Genomic DNA, 19,223 nt, shown 5'->3' with positions numbered 1-19,223 from the left:
ATTAGGGCTGTTTGGAAAATTAGTATTGATCCTAGTGATATAGGGTGTTTAAGTATTGGAGATATAATAATGTTTGATAAAATTAATTCCTTTGTTTTTGTTTTTTGATGTTTTGAGTTTTTTATATTTTTATTTTGGTTTAATTTATTTTTATTTGTTCAGATCTATGTGATTTTTAAGATTTTATTCTTCAGGGTTTTTTTAAATCGGTTTTTTAGTTTTTGTTATTTTAGTTATAGATTAGTTGATTAGAATATTTTGTTTCGGGTGGTTTAGTTGGATTTTTGCAATGGTTAGGTTTTTTTTTGATAGGTTTACTTTAAATATTCTTAAGTTTTTTTGTTTTTTTTTTGTTCGGATAGCATAATTAAAAGCCTAACATTGAAATTGTTATTATGAATTTTTTCTCTGGACATTTATAAAATTTATTTATTTATACATTGAAAGTGTATTGTTTTTTTTAAACTATATAAATAAGAATAAAGTGATTTCACTTGAAAGGTAGTTAGCGGCTCCTTTACTTTTTATTCTTTTAACTGGATATAATCAATTTTTTCATTAACAGTGAATAGCTTCTATTTAGCTTCAGTTAAATTGAGTATGAGGATTATCCTTAAAATTAAGTCGAAATTAATTGTAATTTTACTTCTTTACTCTATTTAAGAGAAATTGATTATTCAATAATTTTTATTTGCAAAGTAAATGTTATATTTAACTATTCTCCTTAATTTCTTCATTCTAGTATTCCTATTTTTCATTCACGGATAAGTCCTATAATTAGGATTAAGATTGTAACTGTTGATGAAATTAGTCATTCTTCTATAATTATTATTTTTGTTGAGAATATTGGTATGATTATTGAAATTTCAATGTCGAAGATTAAGAAGATTGTTGCAATTAAAAAGAAGTGAGTAGAAAACGATTTTCGTGTTGATGATATTTTTGAAAATCCGCATTCAAATGGTGAATTTTTTTCTCGTCTTATTTTATTTTTTTTAGAGATTAATATTGTGAATATTATCATTATAATAATGATTGATCTTAGTGAAATTATTGTTATTGTAATTTGGATTATCTTTTTAATTTTATTAAATCTATTAGTTGGAGGCTAATTATACTTTTTGTACTAAAAAGATTATTATTATTTTCCTCATCAGTAAATTGAAAGATATAGGAATAATCAAATTACGTCTAAAAAAATGTCAGTATCAGATTGCTGCTTCTAAGCCTAGGTGATGCCTGGCTGAAAAATGTATCTTATGCATCGTACCGTTGAGATTATAATGAAGGTTGTTCCCACAATTACATGAATACCGTTCAGGTAAAAAAGATACACCAAAGTCGCAAATTTGCTTATCTATTAGACGCACAGGAATGAAAAATTGTAACCGCAAAATGGAGGCTTCTAGAAAACTATTATTCTTTATCGACAAAATATTTTAGGTTAAAACCACAAAATCAAACTATACGGACGATTCCCTCGATATATTATGTAATTAGGACGACGAATCTGAGGTCATACTCGGCTTTAATTTCTTTGTCGTATAGTATCCGCATTTGAAATTACTTTTTACGGGTGAAGACAATCCTTTATATGCCCGCTTGCAAATAAATTAAATATTAATAAATTTTTTTGTTACTATTATTAAATAATTCGATTTAAAGTAATTTAATTTTAGACTGAATTAATTTAAAAATTTTTTAATTATTTTCACGGCCTTCGAAACAACTAAATAATTAACCCCGATTAATTTGTACTCATATTAATACAGTAAAATAAGCTTCAACACGATCGCCCCCTACCACTCTAGCAAATCTATAAAAATGATTATTCTACTGAATAATCGTGAAAATTTTTCCGTCAAATCTGATACAGAAAGAAGTATAACAAATAATTTGATTTTATCAAATATTATTAGTTTTACGCTCTTCTACACGCTTTTGTTTCTGCGCTAATCTTTTCATTTCAGAGTCCTTACAGTTTCTAGATCTACCTTGGCATATTAACTACATGTAATGCGTTTACGGAAATACGCAATAGAAACTAATCGACAGCCTGCCTACGACGACTGTTCGAAGACTAATACGCTAAATTTTCAAACGGCATGAAATAAGCGTGTCAAGTGTAGGGTAAATTGTTCTACAACCGAAGAAAAAATTGAGATTTTTTGCTGGTTTTTTTCTCAGCCGACAATAAATACAAAACTCGAAAGCTTGTGAATGGTGGATGGTAGTGAAGAATGGAAAACATTTTAGCATATTCCGGCGGCTAATATATATATATATATATATGTTTGTATATTATTGAAAAATGGAACAAACTAAAGCTAGAAAGAAATGGCCTATTTGAATTCGATTTAAATTGCGATAAAAAAAATTCCTAAAGGTTTATGCACGAATGGACTGAAAAAATATTTTTAAGTTAATTACTTTAACAACGAACTATTATTTAATTTCTTTACATAAAACTAATTCTTTACCAATATCGCGCGCGCGCAACACACACGTAATCTCATTCGATAGATTTAATAATTTTTTCTGAATGTTTACTTTCCCCTTATATTTATGACCGTTATTACGAAAAATACATTGACGTTGCGTAATTTCTTTGTAATAAGAATTTAGAAAAAAATCACACGGATATGTTATAAATTAATAAATGAAATAAAAGATTTTTTTTTATTTAATAATAAAAAAATACATTTTGACGCATTAGGTCATCATAAATAATTTATGGCTAACAACTACGCGTTTTTGATTTGTTTTTTTTTTTTTTTGCTTCATCTGAAAACAAACTATCATTCTTTTGATTATATTTTAAACTAACTTTACCCATCGTACGTATATGTTATAAGGAGATCTATAGATTATCAACTATTAGTGAAGCGAATAAAAACCATTATTTACTTTTACTTGCAATTATACAAGTTTTTACTTGCAGTTCTGTGAATAAACAACGGTAAACCAAATACTTGACAAGTATTCTCTTTACTTGTAAAATAGGGAAGTGAATAACCTTTACTTATCAAGCGTTTACTTGTAACTATACGCAATTACTGATTCCGGTCAGACTTTACTTAAAACGAGTGAATAAAATCCAAGTTCGGAAGAGTATTCAAGTATTTACCGGTAGAATTTCAAGGTAGCTATTTAGTAACCTTATCAAACATTCTAGATTAACTTTTTAGATAGGGAATCTTGGAGAGCTGCATCAAACCAGTCAAATCACTGGCATCTGAGTGGATTCGCTTCCCGCAGAATGCTCATGAGTTAAATGAAGCCAAGAGAAAATGGAGATCTCGCTTTAAAATGCCGAGCGTAATAGGTGCTGTGGATTGCACGCACTTAGAAATAAATACGTCACTTTATTTGAGGTCTATAAATATCTTTTCTGACAAATGATATCGGTAAACATGTAACACATAACGATTCGTAATGAATAAGAGTTTACAGTAAAAATGGGCTTTTGTCAATATGAATAGCCTTTTGAGTGGTGGGAATTTTTATAAAACGTAGTTTTCTGAATCTACGTTCACTTATACTAACATATGTTAATAATCTGTGATTTATGACACGGGTTTTTCATCATATTTTGCCCAATTTTCAACCGATTTGCTTGAAAGTATTATTTTTAAAATCAGCAAACTATGTTTCATAACAGAAAGCAAAAAAAAAAAAATTCGCTAATAAAAAACGCGTTAGAAATGCGCAAAATAATTCTCCAATTAATCAGATACCAACATATTTTCGCGGATCATTGTGATGGGAAAAGATTAAAACAAATGAAACGTTTGATGTATTGACAAACGTGTCTGAACATGATGATGTACAGGATATTAATCGTATAAGTGTTTACTGGATAAGTAAAAGCAAAATGGGAAAACTACGAATGTTACAAGTGTTTACTTATAAGTATAAGTAAAAGGTTATTCACTTAGTCTCAAGGGTTTATTTTACTTGACCGGTATTTATTTTAAAGTAAAAAGTATAGTTTAAATATCTGTAATCGGTTCAATCGATGATATAATAGGTAATTTCTCCAATATCTTAAGTACTTGTGTTCTGTTCCATCAAATAATAATAATAATACTGTATTTGCATTTTTAACAAAATATTTTCTTAAAATCATGCGTATTAATTTGACTTTAGTATATCAAATATTATCTACAAAAGAATAAGAGGGAATCAGCTTAATAGCATTAGAAAGAGGAAACGTAAGCTTTTACACGACACTTTTTTGAAGATAAAACGCAGGATATTCAACAGATGATTTCAAAATTAAAAACGAAGAAGCAGTAAGAAAATGAATCTTGATAAAAAAATAAATTAATTAAAAGCGATTGAATATATCCGTCAAGAAAAAAGTACAGATACTTTGATAAAATGCTAAAAAGATATTAAAAAAGTGAAATTAAATAATAAATATTAGAATAGCAGTAGTAAAGGAAATATACGAACGGAAAAAAGCGTATCCTAAAAAAAATCGTGCGATCTGAATCTTTTACATTTTGAAAAATATCGAATATAAAAACTTAAGATTAATTTTATATTACGTGTTATTCGTGAAGTTTTTACGTCCCCCCGCGGGATGCACAAGGTTCACCGCTAGCACACGGTGGTGGTTATGCGGTTCCACAGTTCGACCGCTGTAGCCTGAAGAGGAGGCGCTTACACGGATTCTTTACGATATCCCACACAAAGAGATCTGGCGATCTCGGAGGCCTCTAATCGAGAGAAAAAAGCCGGTTTTCACACATCGAGATCGGTTTGTTTCCGTAACGGTGTTCTCTAAAAACAAAAAGAAGTGGACCGTACTTCTCCCTGGAAATTGCAGAAAAACATTATGTTTGGAAGAGGAAAACAATTCAGCGGTTATTCAAAAATATTTTAAGCGTATATTTATGTATAGACTGAAAGGGATGCGGAAAATCATTTGTAAAACTTCATCGACAAACAAAATTTTTTGATTGTATTTTAATCGAATCGGTGGGATATTTTTAAGTCTTTCAATTTATTAAATAAGGCAGTAGAAACGTAATACGGCCCTTCTCATAAGCCGAAGTATTGCGTTGAGACACACGAAAATATTTTCTTTGTCTGGTTATATATATATAAATGCTGTACTTGTATATGTTAAAGCCAAATTGAGAAGTTTATAATTCGCACCGTACTAAAATAACAACCGATTTACCTTCTAAATCTGTAATAAATTTTTGAAACTTCAAAATTGTTTAAATTTTTTCAAAATTTGTTGACTTTAGAACTGAAAATATGAAGGTAAATTTTTAAATTAAATATGATAATTAAAGTAAACAATACCTCAGTTGACCGGGCCGTTTAATTTGTAGTATTGCAAATTAGTTTTTATTATAATTATCGGAAGGCTGTTATTATTAGGGTTTGGGCCATAATTTCAACATTATTTGTTTCCGATGTAACTTTAAATTTTGCACTAACAAATGTTTATACCTGAAAAGAATTTACGGTTATCGCCCTACCGAAATATTTCAGGTAGGTAAGATAGTATAAAATTCTCGGGAAACAAAAAGATGAAACTAATCGCTTACCGACCTTCCAAAACGTTATGAACATATTACTTGGAATTCAAAATAATATTAACCCTTATTCGACAGGCTTGGACATATATTAAGACTTAAACGTGTTTTCGATAGATCGGGGGATTCCATCCTTGGCTTCCGTAGTGAGATTGTATAGTTACCGTTACGGTACCTGCCCGCATAGCAGGCCATTGTCTACAATCAGCTAAGATTAGAATAAGTTTTTATAACTTCCTTAGTTTAGTGAATGAGAAATTTTAAAGTCATTATTCCTAAAATTGTATAGCCTATACAAATTTTGAATCGAACAAAGAAAAACCTTTTCGCTGCTATTTCACCAGTCGTAAATAGGAAACCGGTCGGTAACCGTTTAATATTCACGCATTTTTTTTTACAAGAGGGTTTATGATTTACGAATTTTGAAAATAATATAACATAATTCCAAGCCTAACCCTGAAATCGAACCCAGAATTATTTACTGTACAAAAAGAACGGATTTCTGTTTTAAAAATATGTACGAGTAAGAGATTCCTCCATTCTTTAATTACGCAAAAAACTCGAAACTTAACAAAATATTTTTTCATCGCGGATTCATTATTTTGATTTCATCGATCGATAAAATGTACGGGATGAGTATTTTTTCACAGAAAATTTACTCCATTGGAAATTGTTAGGTCGATTGACACGCTTAACAGCCGACACGTATAATACGTATTACAATTGAAAGAGGACATAATTTTCTGGTTAATTTTTTACTACTACCGTTCTGGTTGACAAAAAAAATGTACATTTCAGTTTACATTCTCAGATTAAAATGTATCGCGTAACCGACTTATATCCGAAACGTGTTGGTTCCAAATGCCGTTAATTTTTTACGTATGAAAATATTTATCTACTTAACCGTCATATTATTAAAAAAAAATTTTAATTTGGGCATGAGCCTTTAGGCGTCAAACGAAAAAATAAATATCGAACTTTGATATTGTAAAAAAAGAAATGCGAAGACAGTTTAACCAAGTCGGTTTTCCGTTTCTTATACATTCCCGTAAGAAATTTTATTATGTTGCATTCTTTTACAGATTGAATATTTTTCAAAAATGTTACCCCGCAGCTGACGTAAACGCATCGATTAAAATAAAAGTAATCAAACCGTTACATACAGGTAAAATAAAATAAAAATACTAAACGACAATCGAAGTCGCCGGAATTTACATCCTTGTTGTCTCCATTCACAAATAAAAAAGGAAACGTTAAATATTTTAACTATTTATATTTAACAAGACCTGCTTGCAACAGATCGAGTAAGAAGACGCCAAAAAAGGCATATGCACCGGGCTCCGTAAAAAAAATACTATCGATGGCGACGGATCATAATTTTGAAAGTTTGATTCGCTTTTTGTAAAACAACTAAAAAAATTTTAGACTTTCAAATTACTTTCCTATAATCTTCATTGTTTATAGAGCCTGAGGGTGTAAATGCAGGAAAACGTTTTTGCGAGAGCTAATTGAACGGCAGTCGATCGACAGGTTCTTCTAATAATCATTTATCCAACACCGTATGTCGTTTTCAATTTTGAAATTACCGCTAACATCTAAGAATTTTATTACGACCAAAATAACGAATGAAATCATTTTATATATATAAAAATTAAAAAAATACGGTGCCAAGCTTTCTGTTAAAAAATTTACATTTGATTACTTTACTTGTTGAAAAGATATTTAATTCGCAATAACCAAAATCACGATTAAATATTTCTATAAAAATCTATAAGTATGAAATCAATATCTACGTTACGTTCAGTCGATTATCCGGTTCTTAATAGTAATTTTAAGGGAATTATGTATATATAGGAATATTTTTATTTTAATGTTTTAAGAAATAGTTAATTTTTAGCACGCGATAGAATGGAGACGCATTTTAATTACTAGCGTATTTTATTCGACTTTGTTGGTTTTCAGCTTTCTATTAAAAAAAAAAATACATTTATTTTAACGATAAATTTGAAGTAACTTTCAGTTATAATAAATTCTTACGCGATACAGTGCGATAAATAGCTAAAAAAAAAATGAACACAAGCTGGGAATCGAACCGAAATCCCGGTATCTAACCCTCTGATGAAATTACTTACGTTTTTAATTTATAACTCCTGCGCGATCGTTTACTTACGCGTTATTGTTTAGATGAATTACGGGCTGTTGAAGAAGACAAACTTACGCCTGAAATCGACATATACACGGTATGAAAGATAGGAATACTAGAACGAAGTAAAGAAGGAGAATAGTTAAATATAACATTTACTTTGCAAATAAAAATTATTGAAAAATCAATTTCTCTTAAATAGAGTAATGAAGAAGATTACAATTAATTTCGACTTAATATTAAGGATAATCCTCATACTCAAATTAGCTGAAGCTAAAATAGAAGCTATTCCACTGTTAACGAAAAAATTGATAATATCCAGTCAAGAGAATTAAAAGAAAAGGAGCCGCTAATTACCTTTCAAGTGAAAGACTTTATTCTTATTTATATAGTTTAAAAAAAACAACAATACTTTCAACGTATAAATAAATAAATTTTGTAAATGTCCAGAGAAAAAATTCATAATAACAATTTCAATGTTAAGCTTTAAATTAAGCTATCCGAACAAAAAAAGTAAAATCTAAGAACGTTCAAGTACACCTATAAAAAAAAATCCTAACCACCTCAAAAACCCAATTAAGCCACCTGAAACAAAATACTCTACAAGTAATCCATATATAAAATAACAAAATTTAAAAAAAAACCAGAAGAATAAAAACCCAAAAACCATACATAAATCAAACCAAAGTAAAAATATAAACTCACTACATCCAAAAACAAACAAAAAATAAATAAATATAAAAAAATTAACCTAAAATCAACAGGCTAAACAAAAAAAAATCATCCTTAAATAATCAAAACATAAAAAAACCAACAAATAAACAAAAAAATATATAAAAAAAGAGAAATATTCAGATATAAACTATAAGAAAAATTAATATAAGGGAAAAAAGAATTAGAAGAAAACAAATAATAAATTAAACGTAAATTATAAATAAAAGTAACCCCCGCCACCGCCCTAAAAAAAACTAAATATTTAAAAAAAATCTAAAATAAAATCCCTTGAATAAAACCCAGAAAAAAAAGGAAATCCACATAAACAAACTAAAGAAACAAAAAATGCTTAACTAAGTCTCCTATAAATCGGATATCTTGACTACCTAAAAAACAATGAATAAAAATAATACCGGAACACAAAAAAGTAACGATTTAAACACAGCGTGAATTAATAAATGAATAAAACAAAGAGATGAAGACCCAAGAGAAAGAATAAAAAATATAAATCCCAACCGTCTAAGAGTAGAAAAAGCAATAATCTTCATCAAATCATTTTCTAAACGAGCGGCACAAGTATCGCAAAAATAAATAAAATAATTAAATAAACACCAGAAGTCACCAAAGTAGAAACAGGGGTAGGAGCTGCCGTCGCCGAAGGCAACCAAACACAAAAGGGGAACCGAACGCTTTTAGTAAAAGAAGCAGCAAATAAAACCAAATTAATAAAATCACCGTCAAAAAAATATAATGAAAAGAACCAAAATTAATAAATAAACCGATACACAAAATTAAAAATACATCGCCTGCACGATTTATTAATAAAGTAATAAGACCAGAACATAAAGAAACTCTATTTTGATAATAAATAACTAAACAATAAAAAATTAACCCGAGACCATCTCAGCCTAATAATAAACAAATAAAATCAGGTATTAAAATAAAAAAAAACCGTACTTAGAATAAATAAAACAACCAAATAATAAAACCGAACTAAATTTAAATCACCAAGACTATAAAATAAAACACAACTTCTAATTAAAAATACAAGACATAAAAAACAAGAAATTCAATCAAAAACAAACGAAATCATATTCAAACAAATAAATACCAAAGAAAAAAAAAGATTGTAACAGAAAAACATAGCCTTATTCTCGAAAAGATCTTTGACATCACAAATCAAAATTTTAAATTAAAATAAATAAATCAAATATTATATAAAAAAATAAAGAAACAATGACGAAGCAAAACATAAAATTCACGAACATAACAAGAGCTAATTAAAATTAAATCACCGGAATAAAGACCGTGCTGAGTTATTATTACTTTATAACAAGCAGGAAAAATAAAAAATAAAATCTTCATCTTAAAATAGAAATAATTAAACTAATCTCAGAAAATAAATTCAATCTAGGAGGACCAGAAGACGCAAACCAAAAATAAAAAAAAAACTAAGTAAAGGTAAATAATTAAGCAATCCCTTAACGAGAAAGAATCTTCGTCTTCCCGATCGATCGTAAATAACCCCGACATATGTAAATAACAAAAGCAGGAGCGACCATAAAACACGATGAACCGATTAATCCCAAACCAGTTATAGTAAATAACCAGACTTATGTGACAAACAGACGAAGAATAAGCAACAAGAACCTTTAAATCTCTTTGAATTATACAAAATATTCTAACGACCAAATAAACAAATACTAACAAAAAAATAACCGTAATTAAATTAAAAAAAATAAATGTAACCTAATCGACGAATCCAACCATACCCCCATACTTTACTGGGGGTAAAGCCCCCCATACTGGGGGTAACCATACCCCCCAACTTTAATATTACACCGGCTAAAATTATAGAACCTGAAGTAGGGGCCTCTACATGAGCCCGTTAATACCCCGACTAAACCTTAAGTCAAAACAAAGAATTCAAAATAGATAAAAATAATCTTAAAAGCTAACAATTTAAACCATCAAAATTAGAACTTAAAGCTACCCCTAACCTTAAATCAATTTAATATAAAAAAACAAGGGTTCAAAATAGATGAAAATAAACCCGGAAGCTTAATAAAATATTCTCAATTTAAATTCAAAAAATTAACTCTTATAATAATAAATTTGTTTTTAAGAAACCAAATATAAATATTTAAATAAGCGCATCTTATTAAACTGAAACTTAAAATTAAAGTTAAACCATGAGGGTTTTTTTTTGTATAAAAAAAAATTGGTAAGAATTGACTCAACGCTTGGAGTCAAACCAAAACCGTCATGTTAGTAGGTTGTTTGATCCAGCAAATTGATGTTTTTGTGCCTCGTAATAAATTTAAAACAGAAAAATTCAATTAAAAAAATTAACGGTAAATATTTTTTAAATGTTACGAAGAAAATTTAAACACGGTGAATAATTATTTATTTTTTTAAATTAATGAGTGTAAATTCGGACTATTAACATTTTTAATTTAATAAATTATTTGAATACATACATAGAAAGAGAAAACATCTGCAGATTATTGTTTCAAAAATTGTAAAAAAAATTAAAAAAGTAATTACTCACCTTAATCAGTAATATCTCGACAAAAAGAAGAAAACTGGATGACGTTCACTCGAGTCAGTAACAAGTCTTACAAATTGAGTCTACGAACACACGTACTACACTTTCCCGTACACTTATACAGCACAACTGCGGGACACACATATTTCTCTGTCAACCCCCACTATGGCAACGAATGTCACGACATCTTTACCGTTACTTTTAAACAACAAAATTATTCCATCTAAAATTTTTTTCAACAAATTCTTCAACAACTAGGTGCGCAGCACCTAGTTGTTGAAGAATTTGTTCTTGATGGGGAACAAATTTGTGGATCCGACGAGATTCAAACGGAAATAACTACGACGAAAAAGACCCGCTGCTTTGCCTTCTACAACGTTTCAAAATTATTAATATTTTTTGGAGTGAAGTGTGCAATTTAGAAAACGGTTTTACACGAAAGATGTTTCTTTTATAATCGTTCACAAATTAACTTAAAAGAATGCAACGAAAATCACCCCTTATACTACCGTCTATAACTCTTCAAAATTAAAATAATTTTTACGGGTGGGGGTGAAATTTTGAAATTTTTTTTACAACAGTTGTTTGTTTATTTATATTCACAAAATTATCGACAAAAACCTGCAACGAAAATCACCCCTTGTACTGCTTTCAATAACTTCAGAATAAAAAAAAAAATCCGTTCTGGAGTTACGAGTATAAGGTGATTTATAGGCCGCACCGAAAACTATTTTTAGAGGTGGTGGTAATTTAGCAAAAACGTTTTTTACAAAATTGTTTATTGATATTCACAAAATTATAAAAAAATATATATATAACTTTAATTATGCAAAATCGGGAGACGATTTCGTTTTTCCCCCTGTATCTCCCATCCGCTGACCTTCTTAATTGAAAATTTAATAGCGCCGATGTCCCTTCTATAATAATATTATAGTCAAGTTTGGTGAAAATCGGTCAAGTATTTCTGGAGATATAAGGCGATTTACACACCAACATGCATACATATATGCGCACATTTTATCGCGGAAATTTCGGTTTTACGGAAGTTTCGATGCCATCTTTCGGTTTTCTGGTATCCTTAGGGGTCACTTCGTCAAGACTCGGTGAGAACCGGATATGCCCGGTGTTGACCGATTATTATACTTTCGCTTCTATATAGCTATAGCTGCTATACAGACGGGAAAGAAAAAATTAATTAAAATCTAAAACTACATTTTTTGGTTGCTGAACAGTAACCGTAAAAAAAATTAAATAAGTACTATACAGTACTTATTTACCGACTTGACCCGGATATTTTTTACCATCTACTGCCTGTCATAAGAGAACCGCTTGGCAGACTGTTCACGGGATGCCTAAGCTGCTTGAAAGGTGGCCTTGTTAAGGGTACTCCTGAAACCTGGAAAGGATCCTGGTGAGGTCGGCAGTTATCGACCCATCAGCCTCTTGCCGGTTCTCGGCGAGTTGCTTGAAAGGCTGGTTGTGGAACGGCTCGAGGAAAGCATCGATATAAGCTGTTTTCTAAATCGAGGCCGATACGGTTTCATTAAAGGGGTTGGCACCGAGGACTGCATCTTAAATGCTCTTGCCGAGGTGGAAAGCGCCGACTGCAAATATGTTTTGGCTATTTTTATTTATATAGAGGCGGCATTTCCTTCCTTGTGTTGGCGTTCTGTCCTCTATGCTTTGGCACGCCGCAATGTTCCCGAATCCCTGCAAGCCGTGGTAACAGACTATTTGTCTAACCGTACGGCTCAGTTTAAAGATGCGCACCTAGTTGTGGAAAAGTCCGTCACCAGGGGAAGCCCGAAGGGTTCCGTTCCGAGTCAATCTGGCGAGAGCCGCATTGGCGGACCGTGTGTGAGTTCCACGATGAGGTTGCTATGTTCAACCGTCATCGTTAATTTTAAGGGTTGTGTAATGTAATAATGACTCCTAAGCTCTGTTGTAGGAATCCTTCCTTGAGATAATGGCTGGCCACCAGCCAAAATAGCTCCAAGCGCTGTTAAATGGTGGACAGGTACTAGCTGGCATACAGCGACCGAGGCGTGGCAGCCTAAATTGCTACCTTTTAGATATAAGAACTTCAACAGTTTTAATTGTAACAAGGGGTGCGCCTCCCCGATTTAGTTTTATTGTTGACAAGTGAGCGACAAGGTCACTTGTCAAGTTTCTATCTTATATGGTGAATTAATCATAAAAAATCTGATGCGGACACTACATGACTTCCTTGTTCGCCTATTAAATTACATATACACAGTTTTTTAAATGAAAAGTACGTAAAATTTTATTTCATTAATAACTTTTGAAAGGTTTTCATTTTTTTTTATTTTATTGTTATTACTGAATTATTATTTATCGTAATTTTTTTTTTACAATCAGATGTTAATAATTATTAACAAATCAATTAAAAAAAATGATTAAAAAAAAGGAGACGAAGTCGGATTCGTACCGAATTTAATTATTTCATTAATTAAAATTTAATTTTTCTATAACTCTGGAACCGATGAAAATAATTACCACTTATCATATATCATTGAAAAGCTATCGATGAGGACTTTTTACTGCAGTTAAGAAAAAGTCCAAAATCCAAATTTTATTGATCTTGCGTTTTTTTGAACGCTTTTGGTCCAGTCGATTGCAATCAAAAGAGGAGGTAGACAACAACTAGACGTTACAACAGTCGTAAATCCAAAACTTCAACATCCTACAGCTAATCGTTTTTGAGTTATTCGAGATACATACGTACGTACAGACGTCACGCCAAAACTAGTCAAAATGAATATTTCCGTTGAAATATGAAAACCGAAATTTGTTCTGATCGTTATACTTCCTTTACTTCGTACAAGGAGTAAAAATTAGAAGGACACCTATGTGTCACGATAAAAAATGATTCTGATCAAACTACTTTAATTTTGCAACCGACAGGTCTAAAATGGCGAATAAATAAAAAATTAAAGCTTGAATAATCTTCTTGACCGTATACTTCAGATTTAAAAAAATAATCAAATTAAAAAAAAGATCGGCGAGAAAAAACATTTAAAAAAATTTTAAAGTATTTCTCCGCGTTTGATCGAGCCCATAGGGGAAATAAAGTTTATCAGCGACTGCAATAACCCACCGGGTTGGTCTAGCGGTGAACGCGTCTTCCCAAATCAGCTGATTTGGAAATCGAGAGTTCTAGCGTTCAAATCCTACTAAAGTAAGTTATTTTTACACGGATTTGGATACCGGATCGTAGATACCGGTGTTCTTTGGTGGTCGGGTTTCAATTAACACATCACAGGAACGGTCGAACTGAGACTGTAAAAGACTACATACACTTCATGTACACTCATACATATCCTCATTCATCCTCTGAAGTATTATCTGAAAAGTAGTTACCGGAGGCTAAACAGGAAAAAGAAAGAAGTGAACTGCAATAAAATAGTTTAAATCTTAAAATTTTACATTTAATTTCTTTTTTCCGATTTTGTTAAACGGAAATGTTCCATTTTAAAGGTAAAAGGCCACTTTTGTCTTTAACGCTGCATATCTCCCTATCTAAGCAACGTAGCGATAAAATAAATAAAAAAAGGGTTTTCATCTAGACGATTTAGCTTTAATGATAAATTGTGAAGTCTTTAATGTAGCGTCACAGTTTTTGGCTTTTCTTCATTTTGTGCCGAGGCATTGAAATCTATTGAAAGACTGTGACCGGACCGAGTATCATCCGCTCTCAGCTTAACCTAAGATATGCAACGTTTAAAAATAATAATTGCAATTGCCGTTTAGAAAAAAAGCATCTTAAAAACAGTAATTGTAATTATTGTTTTTAACAGATGGTAAATTTAAAAATTTTAGGAGGCTCTCTAGTAACACGGGAACGGCCAGCAAAGCGGTTCCTGACCGTCTTGTTATATGTTTTTATGTGCGATAACACTTGCATCATAATTTTTCATCCTAGTAATATATTTATATAGCTTCGTAAAGATTTTATTACAATCTATTTTTTTTTTATTTTAATGGATTTATTTTTAATAAGTTAAATAAGAATCTTTTTTTTTTAAATTACTTTACAAAACAGATAAACTTTATCGTAATATTTAAAAAAAAAAAATTATAAATATTAAGGGAGATTAATTATTATTTTAAATAAAATGTAATAAATATAAAATAATCGACAAATCTTGATTTAATTTAATTATATCGAACGTCTATATAAGAAAACGTCTATATTAACGTGTTACTCGCACAGCAATATACTCATACGTACGCACACACACATGTACACATATTTTCGGTTGTATTTGAATTGTACAACGCTTGTTCAGTACTGTCTGACGGTAGCCAATCAGAGCGAAGGAAGCCAGCTGCGTTTGTTAAAACTCCCGTCCCTCTCTCCCCCTCGACGCATTAGTTAGACTGATTTTGCCTCATCCCAAAAAAATTAAATAAAAAAAGATTTACCTCTAAAATTCCTCTTAGCAAAAGTCCTCTGTCAACGTATAAACTATACAATTTCATAAATTATGTTATGGTATTATTTTATCATTATCTCTTGAACTATTTAATTATTATTTTTTTTTTTTATTTATTATTAAAGCATTTGTTACTATAAGAAATTTATTTTATTTCGCTCTTCTCCATCATCGCTCACCCAGTTTCCTTTTTAGCCTTTCCCGTTTTCCCCTTTTCTCTTTCCACCTTTTCCCCGTTTTCCCGCGCGTAAATCGGTCCATTAGTGTTTTTATCTTTAGCGGACACACATACGAACATGCATTTTTTATATATATATATAGAATAAAAAAGTCTATTTGAATATTTGTTTGTTTCGTAAATATGTCGACACCGGCCCCACCTAGCGGGTACAGTTTTTGCAAAAATATTTATTTTCACGTAACTAATATTCATATTCTGAATACGAACCAAATCGGTCCATAAATATAATTTTTCTAAATATCTCAACCCCGGCGCCAACTAGCGGGACCATTTTTTGCGGAGATAATTCTTTCCATTTAAGTAACACGTATTCTGAATACGAGGCAAATCGGACCATAAATACAATTTTTCAAAATATCTCGACCAAAGCGCTACCTAGCGGGTCCAAACTAATTCAGAAACCTTCCCTGGCATGCGTCCAACCGTTCCCTAAATTTTCATGCTATCGGATGAACGGTTTAGAAAGGCTTAAGAGACACACAGACAGACAAACATTCAATTATATATATATATATATATATATAATTACTTACTTAATAAACTTCTTATCAAATGTTACAACCCTCAGTATCGATGAACTGAAGGCGAACGTTCGACAGAAATCAATGCCCTTGACAACAATGTGCAAAACGTTGCTGTCAAAGTTCTTGCGACACCTGACGCAAATTCAGGTGAGACAGTCAGTATCATCGCTTGGAACATTTTTTACAAATATAAAACATATATTACAAAAATATAGTATATATCCCCAACGACAAATGTTTTCCAGCGATTCATCTCAAAGCTACCTCCAAAAATTTTAATAAATAATAATTACCTCTAAAAGTTTTTTTCTCTATTTTCTTTTTATATGATAGATTTTAATCATTATGTAATTATTTCAACGAATATTACGCTACTGGCTTTTTTCATCTACAATACTAACCGGTCACTACACCGAATACTTAGTACAGGATTCGAAACTTTTAATAATTTGAAGTATACGGGTTTCAAAAAAGTCGGTTTCCATCTTAAAAATAGTACTTATAGTCGGTTACCTGTCTTCCGTACGGGTAAAAAAATATTTCCTACTATTTGAGATATTTCCATGCAAGAAACTTGCAAACTTATGGACGGAAGGGCAAGAAACGAAAAGGACCTAATCCGGTTGTTACCGTAAGTTAGTTAATCCCCCACAATTTTGAAACGGTGAAACATTCGTGATTACAGTAATCATATGGTCCTTCCAGGTTACGTAACATTTCAGAAAAGTCGGTTTAGTAGTTTTTTGCGTGAAAAACAGACTCTCAGAAACTACTAGATTTTTAAATACGGTATAATAGAATTTAAGTTAAACTCTACAAGTTTGTTTAACAGAGTTATTCTACTTCAAACCTAAAAAAACGTGTTTTTCGTCACTGAACTTTTCTGTTCTACGCTGGATATCGTGAAAATAAGGGATGATGGTACTGTTTTTTTTTAATTCTATTTTACAGGTCAAAAAACATAAGAAACCATCAATTTTACCCCTTATATAACGCCTTAAAAATTTCAGTATGACTTATTTCACAGGGGAACTGAAATCCGAGCGAAATTTACGCTAGCCGTAACTTTACAAAGAAGCGTTTTCGGACATATGTTTGTACGTGAACTTTTTCCTTTATTTCAAGATCTAGAATCGGTTCCCAAATTATTTCCCTTTCTTCCTAAATCACCCTGTATTTACGATAAATAAAATAGAACTGATAGTTACCGTTTATTTAATGTTCCATTTCGGACAAACCTCAAATCAGGTGACTTTTTATTAATACAAAAGTGCACGTTAAAACAATCGCACGCGCGCGAATAGAAATTTGATATCGCATATCACTAAATATTTAAAATTAAATAAGTAAAACGAATGAAAATTGCAACAACGGGAAAAGACCCGTTGTTGCAACGAGTCTTTTCGTTTTCGTTTTGACGGTGGGGGGGAAACCCCCCCACCGACAAAACACTTTATCTTTTCTTTTTTGGGATTCCTCAGACATAAAACTTCGAGAAATTAAAAAAAAGACCATACCCCTTTTTGACTGATTATCATACTTTTCCTTCTTGCAGTATACCTTTAGATCTATGCCAGGAAAATAGAATGAAAAATATTTTCGATCGATTTATACATATATTCTGTGTATTTTTAAATTAAAAAAATTATAATAAAAAGTCATTTAATAAAAATTTCCGAAAAAACTTATAAGATGATCATTAGAGAGAATTTATCTTAAAAAATAAAAAAAAAACGTAAAAAGTGATCCATTTTGTTAATAAATAAATAATTCAAAATGCATGAAAAAATAGTTTCTTAATACCCGTTTTAATTTTAGTTCATTTTTACTTCCTTGTACGAAGTAAGAAATTATTGTGATCGCGAAAAATTTCGATATTCAGATTTAAACTGAAATATCCATTTTGACTACTTTCGGCGTGACGTCTGTACGTACGTATGTACTTTAAGTATTTGGCATAAGTCAAAAACGATTAGCCGTAGGACGTTAAAATTTTGTGTTTAGGACTGTTGTAACATCTCGTTGTGCACCTCCCCTTTTGATTGCAATCCACTGAACCAAAAGTGTCCAAAAAACCCCAAAATCTTGTTTCTAACTGCAGTAATAAGCCCACATTGAAAGGATTTCAACGATATATCGTAAATGGTATTTATTTTCATTTGTTCCAGTTATAGCCAAAAAAAATTTTAATTAATGAAATATTTGAAAGAGGAAAGCACATCGGTTAAAATCTCCTTTTTCATCTACATTTTTTTTATTTTTTTTTAAATTTATTAATAATTATTAACCTTTCATTATAAAAAAAAATTACAATGAATAATAAATCAATAGCAAAAAAAAAGAAAAAATATCTACAATTATTAATGAGATAAAATTTTACGTATTTACATTTAAAAAAAGTGTAAGTGTAATTTAATAGGCGTACAAAAAATCATGTGTTGTCAACATCAGATTCCATGTTGTTAAAAATTAATAATATTTTTACATTAATCATAAATTTTTAATTATTATTTTTTTTTAATCATTTAATGGTATTAAATTGTAAATTTATTACAATTTTTATACTCATTCATTAAAACAAGATTAATTTTATCTTGTGGTTTATGTTCAGCGCAAATAAAAAAATTGGTTATTTAATGTTTAAAGAGCATTCTTATTTAAAATTTCCTTTTAATTTCATGGAACAAGGATTATTTTTTTTTTGCACTGTGAGTATGAGTGTGTGTTTGTGTGTATGTAATATATATATGAAATAAGAGAAATACATTTATCTGACAAATATTCGCTCCAGTGAATTTTATACGTGTTTATTCTCTCAAAGAATCGGACTTGTAAAACATATAACAGTATGAACGCATCAGGAACAAATGGTAACATAACACGCGCACACGCACATATATATATATATATATATATATATATATATATATATATATATATATATATATATATATATATATATATATATATAACCAAACAACACGAACGAAGATCGCATCTTCGTTCGTGTTGTTTGGTTTACTTGTGTTTCCCGTCACGAT

Source organism: Lycorma delicatula, chromosome 6, assembly GCF_047948215.1.
Source record: "Lycorma delicatula isolate Av1 chromosome 6, ASM4794821v1, whole genome shotgun sequence".
NCBI classification, from domain to species: Eukaryota; Metazoa; Arthropoda; class Insecta; order Hemiptera; family Fulgoridae; genus Lycorma; species Lycorma delicatula.
Note: the sequence above shows the minus strand (reverse complement) of the source record.